Genomic DNA, 12,201 nt, shown 5'->3' on the forward strand with positions numbered 1-12,201 from the left:
GTCGAATTTGGCACGCCCAAACCCAACAAAGTATCGTATCATCACTATTCGAAAAACTACAAAGTAGAACTCGCAGAGAAATCGGAAGAATGTGATCAAGAAACACCTGGAAGACGTGAGACCGAATAGGAATTAAATGTGTGTGGAAGATAATGAATGGAAAGAGAGGATCTCAAATTTGTTTAAAATAAAGGTTTACTATCTCTCCTGGTGGGAGCGTCTAAAACGAAGTAGATAAATGCTGATCAGTTAATTGCTTTAGTTCGGATGGTATTTCCCATTGTTTATTTGTAGTTGTAGTTGGAAACAGATGATGCGAGTGTCGGATTCGTATAATAAATAAATGTTTAATGAAACGCTTTTTTTGTATGAGATGAATATCGTATGTGCGACAATATGTCGGTAAACCAAGAGGGGGAGGGAAAATAACAGAAGTGGGAAAGAAATGGATTTCTGGTTGGCCCAAATAAAACTGATACAGATAAACAGGCAGGAAGAAAAGCTGACGGAAGATTTGTTCCTTTTCACTCGCAAGAGACAATAGATGTACAATTTAAAATAGTATATGTGTATTATTTAATTGGAATTCATTATTAAGATGAGTATTATTTATTAGTTTATTTTATTACGGACTATTATTCTCATCTTTCTTAGTTGTTGTATCACAACGTTTCGGCAAACTATTCCTTTGGCCTTCCTTAGGTGGTAACCGCGACGGGATAGGAACTCCGAATCTTCTAACTGCATCCTCAGTAATTACTGCTTTCCATAGTTATTGTCGTCTCAGCACGAGTAAGCCTCTGGCCGGCTTTAGGTAGGATTGAAACCGCTATCTTCAGACAATTCTCAACTGGAACAGTATGGATTCAACGTTTCTATCCACTGCGCCACGTGATTAGGCCAAAGGAATAGTTGGCCGAAACATCGTTAAGCAACAACTAAAAAAGATGAGAATAATATTGGCTAAAACAGTAATTCCTTAACTATCCTTTAACAGGGCACTTTTCTACAGGAAAGGATCGTTTTTTTTCACCGATATTTTCGAAAGTCATAAGTAGGTTTTGCCTTAATTTAAACCTACGTAACTTCCGGTTTGGTGTCACTTTTTTCAGGTTCTTTTCCTCCTTTGCGGTACTGGTTCGGGCTTGCCCGCCTACTACCACTTTTTTTTTTTTTTTTGCTCAACACACACCTCCAAACACCCGGGCAACCAGGCTAGTATATATATATATATATATATATATATATATATATTATTTTTAAAATGTAATTATCCACTGACACGTGTTTCGTCGTCTACGACTCATCAGAGTGGCTGAATATAGCGAGATTCGAAATCGGGACCCAACGGTAATGAGCCTAAGCCCATTACCTCTAACCTATCTCGCCAACTGTCTAGATACATCGCTATTTACTTACATTTAATTACATTTTAAAAATAATATATATACCGCTCCCCATGTGGGGGTACCAAATTGGTTAAAGGGAAAATTATTCCCAGCTCGCATTTAGGTAAAAATGCGCTTTCGTAAATAATTCAATTCATTCAAAACATGTCGCTAAAACCAAAACAAACAACATTTAAGTAAATCGCGATATATCCAGAGAGTTGGCGAGATAGGTCAAAGGTAAGGGGCTTAGGCTCATTACCGTTGGGTCCCGATTTCGAATCTCGATATATTCAGCCACTCTGATGAGTCGTAGACGACGAAACACGTGTCAGTGGATAATTACATCTTATAAATAATATATATACCGCTCCCCATGTGGGGGATACCATATTGGTTAGGTAAAAATGCGCTTTCCTAAATAATGTAATGTATTCAAAACATATCGCTAAAACCAAAACAAACAACATTTTTATATATATATATATATATATATATATATATATATATATATATATATATATATATATAAAGTACACGTGCCATAATTGGGGACAATATTTATGATTTAATAAAGTCACTATATCTACTCGAAATTTTTACATGCGTAAATCATCATATAATTTTGTGAAAATCATCATATAATTTCTGATATATTTCGAACATTATTGACACACTTTTATGATTGTTTGATTTTTGTTTGCTAGACATGCAAGCACGTTTGGATAAGAAGGCAGAATAGGTATGATACACAACTGAAAAAGTTTGAGATAGAATGGTAAGAAAACTAAAAATAGTGAGGCAAGAAAACCGAGATTACAGAAGCAAAGAAAAAAAAACACATATAATGTTAAAAGGAAACAGTGAATAGACATCGAAGAAGGCTTGAGATGATGGACAGGAAAGCTCGGGATACAAAGACAAGGAAAATAGTTAGAAATAAACTTATAAGAACGTTTGTATAGACAACCAAACGAATTTAAAACTAGCAGAAAATGTTTCTGAATTTTTTAGATGAGGATTGATAATTCGTATTAATTGGATTCTTTGAACTATTGTTCTCATCTTCAGTATTATTTTACAACATTCTTCACATGTATATTGCCACACTTTGGAATTCGCGCCGAATTTCGAACGAAAGCGTTTATTTAATCCACGGAGATAGCATGCTCTCATTCCATCAGCCATGACCGGGTAGAAGTCTGGAATTATTCGCCATTGTAGTTTTGAGTGTCGCCCGCACTGAAGATAAACCTTCAACCTTCAGAAGAGGGCAACTTACAAAAGAATTTTACCAATAACTTTATTCACTAAGCCACGGGTTCGCATGTTTGATGAAACGTGAATGTTCTACCACGTTGATAAATAAAAGGTTCCGTTCGAAATTCTCTGCAGATTCCTGATTTCGACAGAGAAATTCTAGAGTTCACTAAGATCCACCTAAACAATGTCGAAAGTTACATCGACAGAAACATTGTGAAACTCAAGATATGAACATTAGTCTGAAGAATCCAAATAATCGGATAAAAAATGATAGACAAGAAAATCTTAGGTGGGAAAAGTAAATTTAATATAAATATAGAGAAGCAGTTTAGAAACAACAAGATTCGAATCGACTAGTAAAAAAGGTCGAAGGAGGCAGAGAAAAAATCTATATGGACAAGCGAGATAGAAAATGCAAGAAAACCCGTAATAAAAGACTAGAATGTTTGAGTAAAAAGGCTGGGTTAGTCAGTTACGAAAGACCGATGTATATGTGCAGGAAATGCCCGAAGAGACGGACAACAAAATCCTAGATAGAAAGGCTGTGAAAGGCTGAGATAAGCAACATTCGAGGAAAAAAATATGAACAAAAAATAAATAGGAACAAAGCTACTTTGCCGCATTGGTTGATTAGGACAGACCAGATGTAAAAACACAGCGTTTCTGTGAAAGGAACAAAGATTTGATTGAAGTCAAAAGAAAGATGCAAGAAGGCTAAAAAGGAAAAGGACAGTTTCATTTGTGTTTAAAACAAACAAGCATCAGAAACCGTTTAACTTTGCAGTACAAAAATCTGCGATGAAAGAATAGAAATAGTTTTTTTTTTCTTCTTCTTAAAACAAAATAGAGGAAGCAAGTGTGTTAAAAAACGTACGTAATGATGTTTTTCTAGTGAAAAGGAAACATATTCCTTTAAAGCAGAAATAATCGACTCGCATCTCTCATCGACATGACACGCACTGGCATGTGTAATTGACACACCTTAATCTGAAACAAGCGCCAAAAAACACGTTAGGCAGAGCCGGAATCGAGGATTTCCAACGCTAATTTAGCCAATTAACGCGTAACGGATCTGTCTGTGTCACAATTTGCAAGGGGTTAATCGCCATTATATTTTCTAAACCGGAAAGTGATCCTATATAAGATTTTATTTATATCGACAGAGTTTAATTAGCGTTTTCCTTTGTTTATTTGTTCTTTTTTTTTATAAAACTATATTATTTGAAGTTCGTATACTAATAGTTCAAACATAACGTCATATTCTATACATAGATAGATATATCTGGCTTAATCCTTTTTATCTCTCCATCTATCGCTCTTTGAAACCTCTACGATCTCTCTCTCTCTCTCTCTCTCTCTCTCTCTCTCTCTCTCTCTCTCTCTCACGAAAACATATATGGTAATTAATTACATATAATTTTCCACGTTTAATTCTCGTAAGATCGCGTTAAACTAATGCCGTGTAATTGATGTTACTGCGTGTTTTTATGTATACACGTTTTATTAAGATTATTTGTTATTTTCACCATTGTTTTCACCAGCCAATAGTCGGGCTTTCATTAGAGAAAGTTTCGTTTACTTGCATTTCGAGTGGCCTATCCTTTGTGTATTCATGTGTATACATAAAAAATAATATATATATATATATAGAGAGAGAGAGAGAGAGAGAGACAGACAGACAGACAGAGAAAGAGAGAGAGTATGTATTGCAAATAAGTTGAAAAGTATAAAGTGCTTAAGTGTAGATTCTACGAGAGCTAATATATTTTGTATTTAAATATTATACAGGCACTGTAAAATGTATTATTATTATTATACGTTATATATAATATATTTTACGGTTTTCCAAAATTTTAGTTTCTCCCAACTTTATTACCGAGGTAGTAAAAAAAAAAAAGAAATATAATTTCGTGAACATGATAAAAAATAGCATAGTAGTGGTCTTCATTTAGTCCCGAGCAACATCGGATCGTCTTGCTAGTAACTAATATAAAAATGTAAGGAGCATTTCACAACATGTTTTTACCTAATTTATTTATCTGTTAGAATCCTGTATTAATATAAGTGGTCACGTGAATGTTGTCAACATAATCCAAGTGGTACTATTAAACTGATGAAATTTGAATCCGACATGCAGTCTGCGCCAATGTCCAATGTACAAACAGCATTTCCTTTATAATTAAAATAAATAGGAAATAAAAAAGGATGTTTTAGTCCCCAGACTATATGTCTCGCAGCTTAGCAAAGAACAGGAAAAGCATTTAGAAATGTGCAGCGCTTATTTATGTTAAAAGCTAAAAAGGTCTCGCCATGTGCTGCCCGTCTGGCTTGCACAGACGACCACTACTTTAATGTTCCTCGCGTTGTTGACACATAGCCACACTCAGCATCCCATAAAAAAGCAATAAACGAAATAGTAAAAGGGTTAGAAAAATTGGATTTAACAAATTCTGACGATCTCTATGAAAAAAGCTAGAGTATAACCGTCGGAGGAGAAGTGTATCGATTGAAATATGGGTTTTACAGCTTCCACGCCTGCAGTATTTATAGTATTTCGCCTTCTTTCCGTTAGTCGGATTGAAATGATTGTATGTATGCATATATGCATGTATGTATGTATTTATGTGTGCGTGTATTTGTATGCGTGTGGAAAAAAATAAATGCGAGAGGCAGATCTCATTTTACTATATCATTGGTCAGTAGAAAATGGGAATCATATATATATATATATATATATATATATATATATATATATATATATATATATATATATATATATATTGGTATAGGCGGCTTTAGTCTTTTTTTTTTCTTTTTTTTTACAAAGGCATCACCACATTATCAAGGCCCAGAGGCCACTCAAGGATAAGGGTTAAAGAGTGTACAGTAGAAATTGGTCAATATAGTAATCATTAGTAATGAAAATTTGGTAAATTTAATAACTTATATGGAACGGCTCATCAAGAACTTATTTACTTTAGACTTGAACACAACCATATTGTAGTCAGCCGGAAAGCAGGAAAACGGAAGACAATTCCACAGGCGTGCAGTTCTAAGAAAGAAGCTTTGTTCATGGAATCTACGTTTAGGTTTAGGCACAGATAAAGAGTGGGGGAAATTATTGATAGTGTTTACAGCTAGACGAGTGTTTCTTGTGAAAGTTTTGCGAGGGGGGACCATAGATTGAAGCTCAGTTGAACACTTTCCATGAAAATAACGATACATCAGAGACAAACTCGCAACATCTCTTCTGTGAGATAGAGGTTGCAAGGAGGAGAAAAGGACATCTCCTACGAGGCTACGAAGTCTATTTTTAACTCTATCAAGGCAGGACAAGTCCTTTCTAGCAGCTCCTGCCCAGATGTGGCAACAGTATTCCATCCTTGGACGTACCTGGCTCTTATATAGGTAGAGAATAGCATCAGCAGTGAGATATCTACTGGATCGATAGAAAGATCCCACCATTTTTCCAGCGGCCTTGGCAACAGATTTGATATACGTGTTCCATTTAAGATCAGGAGTAATGGTCAAGTCCAGAAGCTTGTCAAAACTTGAGGCCTCCTGAAGACGAGAGCCATTCATTTCAATTGATGACAAATGTGAATTAGAATGTTGATGATGTAAAGAGAGAAGCTTGGTTTTAGATGCATTAAAAGTAACCAGCCACTCCTTTCCCCATTGTACTACGTGCTCAAGATCAGAGGAGAGAGAATTGGAGAGAACTTGGTCGTTTACTGTCTTAGATGTGGTACCATAAATGGTAGTGTCGTCAGCATAAATGTCTACAAATGATGTAAGGATATGATTTGGAAGATCATTAATGTAGATCAGGAAAAGAGTTGGGCCCAGGATGGATCCCTGAGGGACACCGGCATTAATACTGTGAGCTTCTGATTTTTGCCCCTCAACTACTACTCTTATGAACCTATCAGAAAGAAATGATTTAATAATTGAGAAGACTTTTCCAGCTATACCATAGCTAGCGATCTTATGAAGTAAACCTTTATGCCATACCCTATCAAAGGCTTTAGATATGTCAAGAGCAATTGCCCTAGAAAGATTGCCACCGTCAAGAGATTTGCTAATCCTATGCGATATAACTGTAAGGACATCTGCTGTAGATCTAGCAGAACGGAAACCATATTGAGTGTCACTAAGAAGGTTATTTTTGTTGAGATGTTTGATTACTTCTGTATTTAACACAGATTCTAGCAACTTACTCATGACGCACAGGAGACTTATTGGCCTGTACTGAGAGGGGGATGAGCGATCACCTGAATTCTTAAATACAGGGCATACTGATGAGATTTTCCAGGGAGATGGGAAACTATTCTCCTTAAGACAACGTTTAAACAGTTTTGTAAGTATGGGCGCTAATTCAGGTTGAAGTTTTTTGAGTACTATAATTGGAATACCATCAGGGCCAGTTGCTTTACTGGAATCAAGGTTTTTGATTAGCTTGGCAACATCACGTACAGATATACGTATATCACATAGCGTGTTTTCTGATACAGGAGGAAATATTGGAGGTTGGCGGTCATGGTCGCAAAGGGTAGAATTAGCTGCAAAGTTCTTGACAAAGAGTTTGGCTTTGTCTGATGCTGACGAGATTACCTCAGGTCCATTGATAATAGTTGGGATGGAGCACACGCTTCTATTCAGGATTCTGTTTGCTATTTGCCAAAACTGGTGGGAACCAAGCCTCTGCTCAGCTACTTTGGACTTAACAGATTGAGCATACAACACTCTTGCGTTCCTTATTACTTTCTTACAATGGTTGCTGGCAGTCCTGAAAACGGCTTTAGTTTCCATACATCTATTACGTTTGAAGCAGTGGAAAAAGTGATTTCTGTGCGCAATGGCAGCAGCACATTCTGGAGAGAACCATGGCTGGCTGTTAGGTTTTTGCTGAAACTTTTAGAGGGTATGAAATGGTCAATACCTACAATTAACCATTCAGTTAGGTCTAATACTATAGAGGACACATCCTTTTTAAACATGGAATGCAGAGGTAGATCAGATATAAATGTACGGAAGCTATCCCAGTCAGCCTTAGTGTATCGATATACTGTACGATGAAGAGGTACGTCTGGGGACTTATTACATTTCATTTTTATCTTAATTGATACAACAGAGTGGTCGGAAGATCCAAGAGGCGACAGAACAGAAACTGAACATAGTTCAGGGCAAGTTGTGAGAAAAAGGTCTAGTAGGCTCGCATACTGGCCGTCATTATCGGGCACACGGGTAGGTTCCTGAACAATCTGAGTGAGGTCATAGGCAATGGAGAAATCATGACAGAACCTCCCCTCATCATCGGTCTTGTTTGAGTGGGTCAACCATTCGACGTTGTGAACATTGAAGTCTCCACATACGTGAGTGTTAGCTGAAGGATAAGTAGAAAGGGCTTGGTCAATTTTCTCAGATATGCTTTGAAAGATAGTAACTCCGCTGTTGTGGGGGCGATAGAGAGTAAATATAAATGCAGTAGTGTGAGCTAAAGCAACCCGGAAGCACATATAGGGTAAGTTAGGATCTTCCCTGGAGATGTCCCTCCCACATGGAAAGCTATCTTTAATATAGGCACATATTCCATGCCCATGGCGATCTTGGGGGTCAGATTTAGAAGTTAAGTTAGAGTATCCTGAAATTGCAAACTCATTTAGGGAAATAGCCTGTCCAATGCCAGTTTCACTTAAAAATAAAAGGTCTGGTTTAGTCTCCTGTAATTGGGTTTCAACGTTTCTCAGTACATCTATTACGTTGGAAGCAATGGAAATAGTGATTTCTGTGCAGCATATTCCAGAGAGAATTACGGATGGCTGTTAGGTTTTGCTGGAATATTTTGGGGTGTATGAAGCAATCTATACCTACAATTAACCATTCCATCAGGGCTGATACTATAGAGGACACATCCTTTTTAAACATAGAATGAAGAGGTATATCTGATATAAATGTACGAAAACTATCCCAGTCAGGTATAGGGTATCGATATACTGTACGATGGAGGTACGTCTGAGGACTTATTACATATCGTTTTTATCTTAACGGAGATAACCGAATGGACGGAAGATCCCAGTAGAGACAGAATGAAAGATGAACATCGCTCATGGCAAGTTGTGAGAAAAAGGTCTAGAAGACTTGCATACTGACCATCAGTGTCAGGCACACGGGTGGGTTCGTGGACGATCTGAGTTGCGTCATAAGCAATGGATAAATTATGACAGAACCTCCCGTCATCATCTGTCTTGTTTGATTGGGTTAACCATTTTATATTGTGGACATTGAAGTCTCAACAGACGTGAATATTAGCCGAAGGATGAATAGACAGGATGTGGTCAATTTTCTCAGATATGTTCTTAAAGATAGTAACTTCGCTGTTATGGTGGCGATAGAGGGCAAATATAAACGCAGTGGTGTGAACAAGTGCAATTCGGAAGCACATATAGAGCAATTTAGAGTTTTCTCTGGAGACGTCCCTACGACATGGAAAGCCATCTTTAATGTAGGCACATATTCCATGCCCATGCCGATCTTGGGGGTAAAATTTGGATGTAAAATTAGAATATCCTTTAATTACGAACTCATCTAGAGAAATAGTCGGTTCAATGCCAGTTTCACTTAGAAAGATTAGGTCTGGTTTAGTCTCCTGTAATTTGAGTTCAACCTCTGGAAGGTTGGAACATAGACACCTGATGTTAGAGAAGGATACGTGTTAGTGTGGGATCTACGTTGGAAGTTGGAGTTCTGGGTTTAATCGTGTTTTCTTTCTGGATACTTTTCATGGTGGAGTTTTAGGATTTGAGAAATAGGTCGATAGAATGGCAGAGGGGGAAAGTAAGGAGAAAAAAGAAGTGAAGAAATATTTGTTTGTAGACCATGATAAGGTAAAACCGTAACAATTACCCACTAATATGGCATCGAGAAACTCCATTAGAAGCTACTGCGTGGTCCAGAATCAATTCACCAAATGACAATACAGCAGCCCCAGTACTTTGCACCTGCTGATAGGACGGCCTCCTTAGTGGTTAGTCCAAGGTTCGAGTCCCTGACTATCATGCGGATAACGTCAGCCCAGAAAAACGTTTACCTCCAGCACCTTTACTAGTGATATGGTTACAAGGATAAAAATGGAAACAGAAAATTTCCAACGTCTCAGGCTAGTGCTAACGCAAAGATTCTGCTTTTTCTTCTCCCTTTGTCAGAAAAATCACTCGTTCTAAATGAAGACTGAGAGACAAAGTAGGAGAAGTGGGAGACACCGCATTCACAATGCATTGTCTATTCTCCATTAAAAAAATAAATATATAATAATTATAAGTATTGTACTTAATATAAGTTCAACTGACCTGTTTAGAGGAAAGTATAGCGATAGATGCCCCTCTAATTACCTGAAATAAAGAAAGAATAAATTGACAAATTAAACGTGTGTAATTCTTGAGCTAAATTTTCTCAAGTCGTTCCCGACTTGATTTGAATGGAAATTATCTACCCCTTTTGCTTACATTCGACGCTAGGTGGCGCATTTATTAGTATGTATATGTGAAAAGTATACTTCAAAATGGAATGGCGTCGGACGATTTTTTTTTTTTTTTTTTTTGCAAAAGGAATGTGAGAAATTGGAGAACGCGTTTATTTTGAGGAAAATTAGCAACTGAATCATAAGCTGCAAAATTGACAACAATAAATTCCAATAATAAATTTTAGCAATAGTATTTGGGGGAGAGTGATCTGAGGCAAGTGTAGAAAGAAAAACAATTGGGTAAATAAATTAATACATAACTAAAATAAAAATTGAAACATGACTGAAAGAAAAAAGATATTTTAAAATATTTTTTTTAATTCTCACCAGAATTCAGTTATCAGGTTTACGTGTGTAATTCTTGGGCAAGTCGGCTAAATTTCCTCATTCCCGACTGGATTTGAATGGAAATTGTCTACTTCTCTTGCTTACATTCGACACTAGACGGCGTATTTATTAGTATGTCTATTTAAAAAGTATACTTACAAATGGAATGGCGTCGGACTTGATTTGAATAATATATAATATATTGATGTTGCCATTCTGTAGATGTTCAGCGTAAATGGAGACGCTCTGATATTATTGTAGCTTTCTTGTCAAAACTGCAAACGTATTTATCTAAGCCAGCGGGGACGCCCGGCGAAGCCCGGTCCTAAAGTACGCTTAAATATTATATTTTAATTCATATATATATATATATATATATATATATATATATATATATAGAGAGAGAGAGAGAGAGAGAGAGAGAGAGACAGAGAGACAGACAGACAGACAGACAGAGAATAAACTTGAGTTCCTTGGCCTATAACTGAAACCAAAACTTATGAGGAATTTTTGGTAAAATTATTTATTACACGAAATGGAAATCCATAACAATTAAACCAAAGTCACTCGGATGTAAACGTAACACAAAATAAATGACACACACGCTATCCTATTAATATATGAATTAATGAAGTTTCGTTTGAAATAGTACATTTATGTAAGGTTTAATAATTTTAAGCGAAAATTGTTTTCTTATTCATAAAAATAATTGCTTTTGTCAGTTAAATATTTCTAAAATAAAGTCGATTTTTCCCTTTGTCTTCGGATACTATAGGTTTAAAAGCAATCATTTAATACTAATGCGTATTTCCAGAAAATATACTTTCATTGCATTGTCTTTCAAAATTCTTACATTTTTCAGGTTAGTTGTTTCTCCCAAATACGCTTTGGGCAGAGGAAGTGGCGCCCATTTTTATTATCATACAAAAATCTACTCTTACAACCTCAGTAACACCCAATATAATGACATAATAATTCCTTGAACATTGTTTGAGTTTTATTTTTACAGTAATCGTTTACTCTGTTACCGACTATACATTTTCGATCAAAACAATCACTGTTCCCATGTTTCTTCCCCATTTCTGTTTCATGTAAGATAAAAATAGCAGTTTTATAATTCCAATATACTATTAATACTTATATATATATATATATATATATATATATATATATATATATATATATATATATATATATATATATATATATATATATATATATATTAACTTTTTTCTTTTTGCGTTTGTTTCGCATTTTTAATATCCTACGATTTGTGTAACAATAAAATACTAATATTCCGGGTCACACCAGAGAACTTAAGCTAATTCACAGTAAGTTTTCCAAAAGGTTACCATTTTCTTTTCAGACGCGTTACATAAAACAAAATTAAGCTACATACAGTTCACACTGTGCACACTTACGATGAACAGTTGTGTTCAAAAGTTCATAATGATCGGTTAATCAGATTAAGAGTAAATGTTGCGCATAAAAAATATACAGACATATACACATACATAAAAAATATACAGACATATACACATATATAACTGTATATAACAAGAAATATATTTCTCGTTAAATTTGAAAACATCCGCCAAGAAAGTTTATTTATGAACTTCCTCCTTTTAAACGATTTCCTCAGAACTTTTACGTCACTTTCTTATCTGGGCAATTAAATGTTTCAAACTTAAGATAACTCGT

General features: G+C 35.8%; 1 protein-coding gene across 1 annotated transcript in view; it reads left to right on the forward strand.

Annotated features, from left to right (window-relative positions):
• LOC145277812 (uncharacterized) overlaps positions 1-12,201 on the forward strand; it is a 184,668-nt gene that overhangs the window by 58,209 nt on the left and 114,258 nt on the right. The gene's annotated exons all lie outside the window — the stretch shown is intronic.

This window comes from Euprymna scolopes, chromosome 6, assembly GCF_053919585.1.
Source record: "Euprymna scolopes isolate OS-2025 chromosome 6, ASM5391958v1, whole genome shotgun sequence".
Taxonomy (NCBI): Eukaryota; Metazoa; Mollusca; class Cephalopoda; order Sepiida; family Sepiolidae; genus Euprymna; species Euprymna scolopes.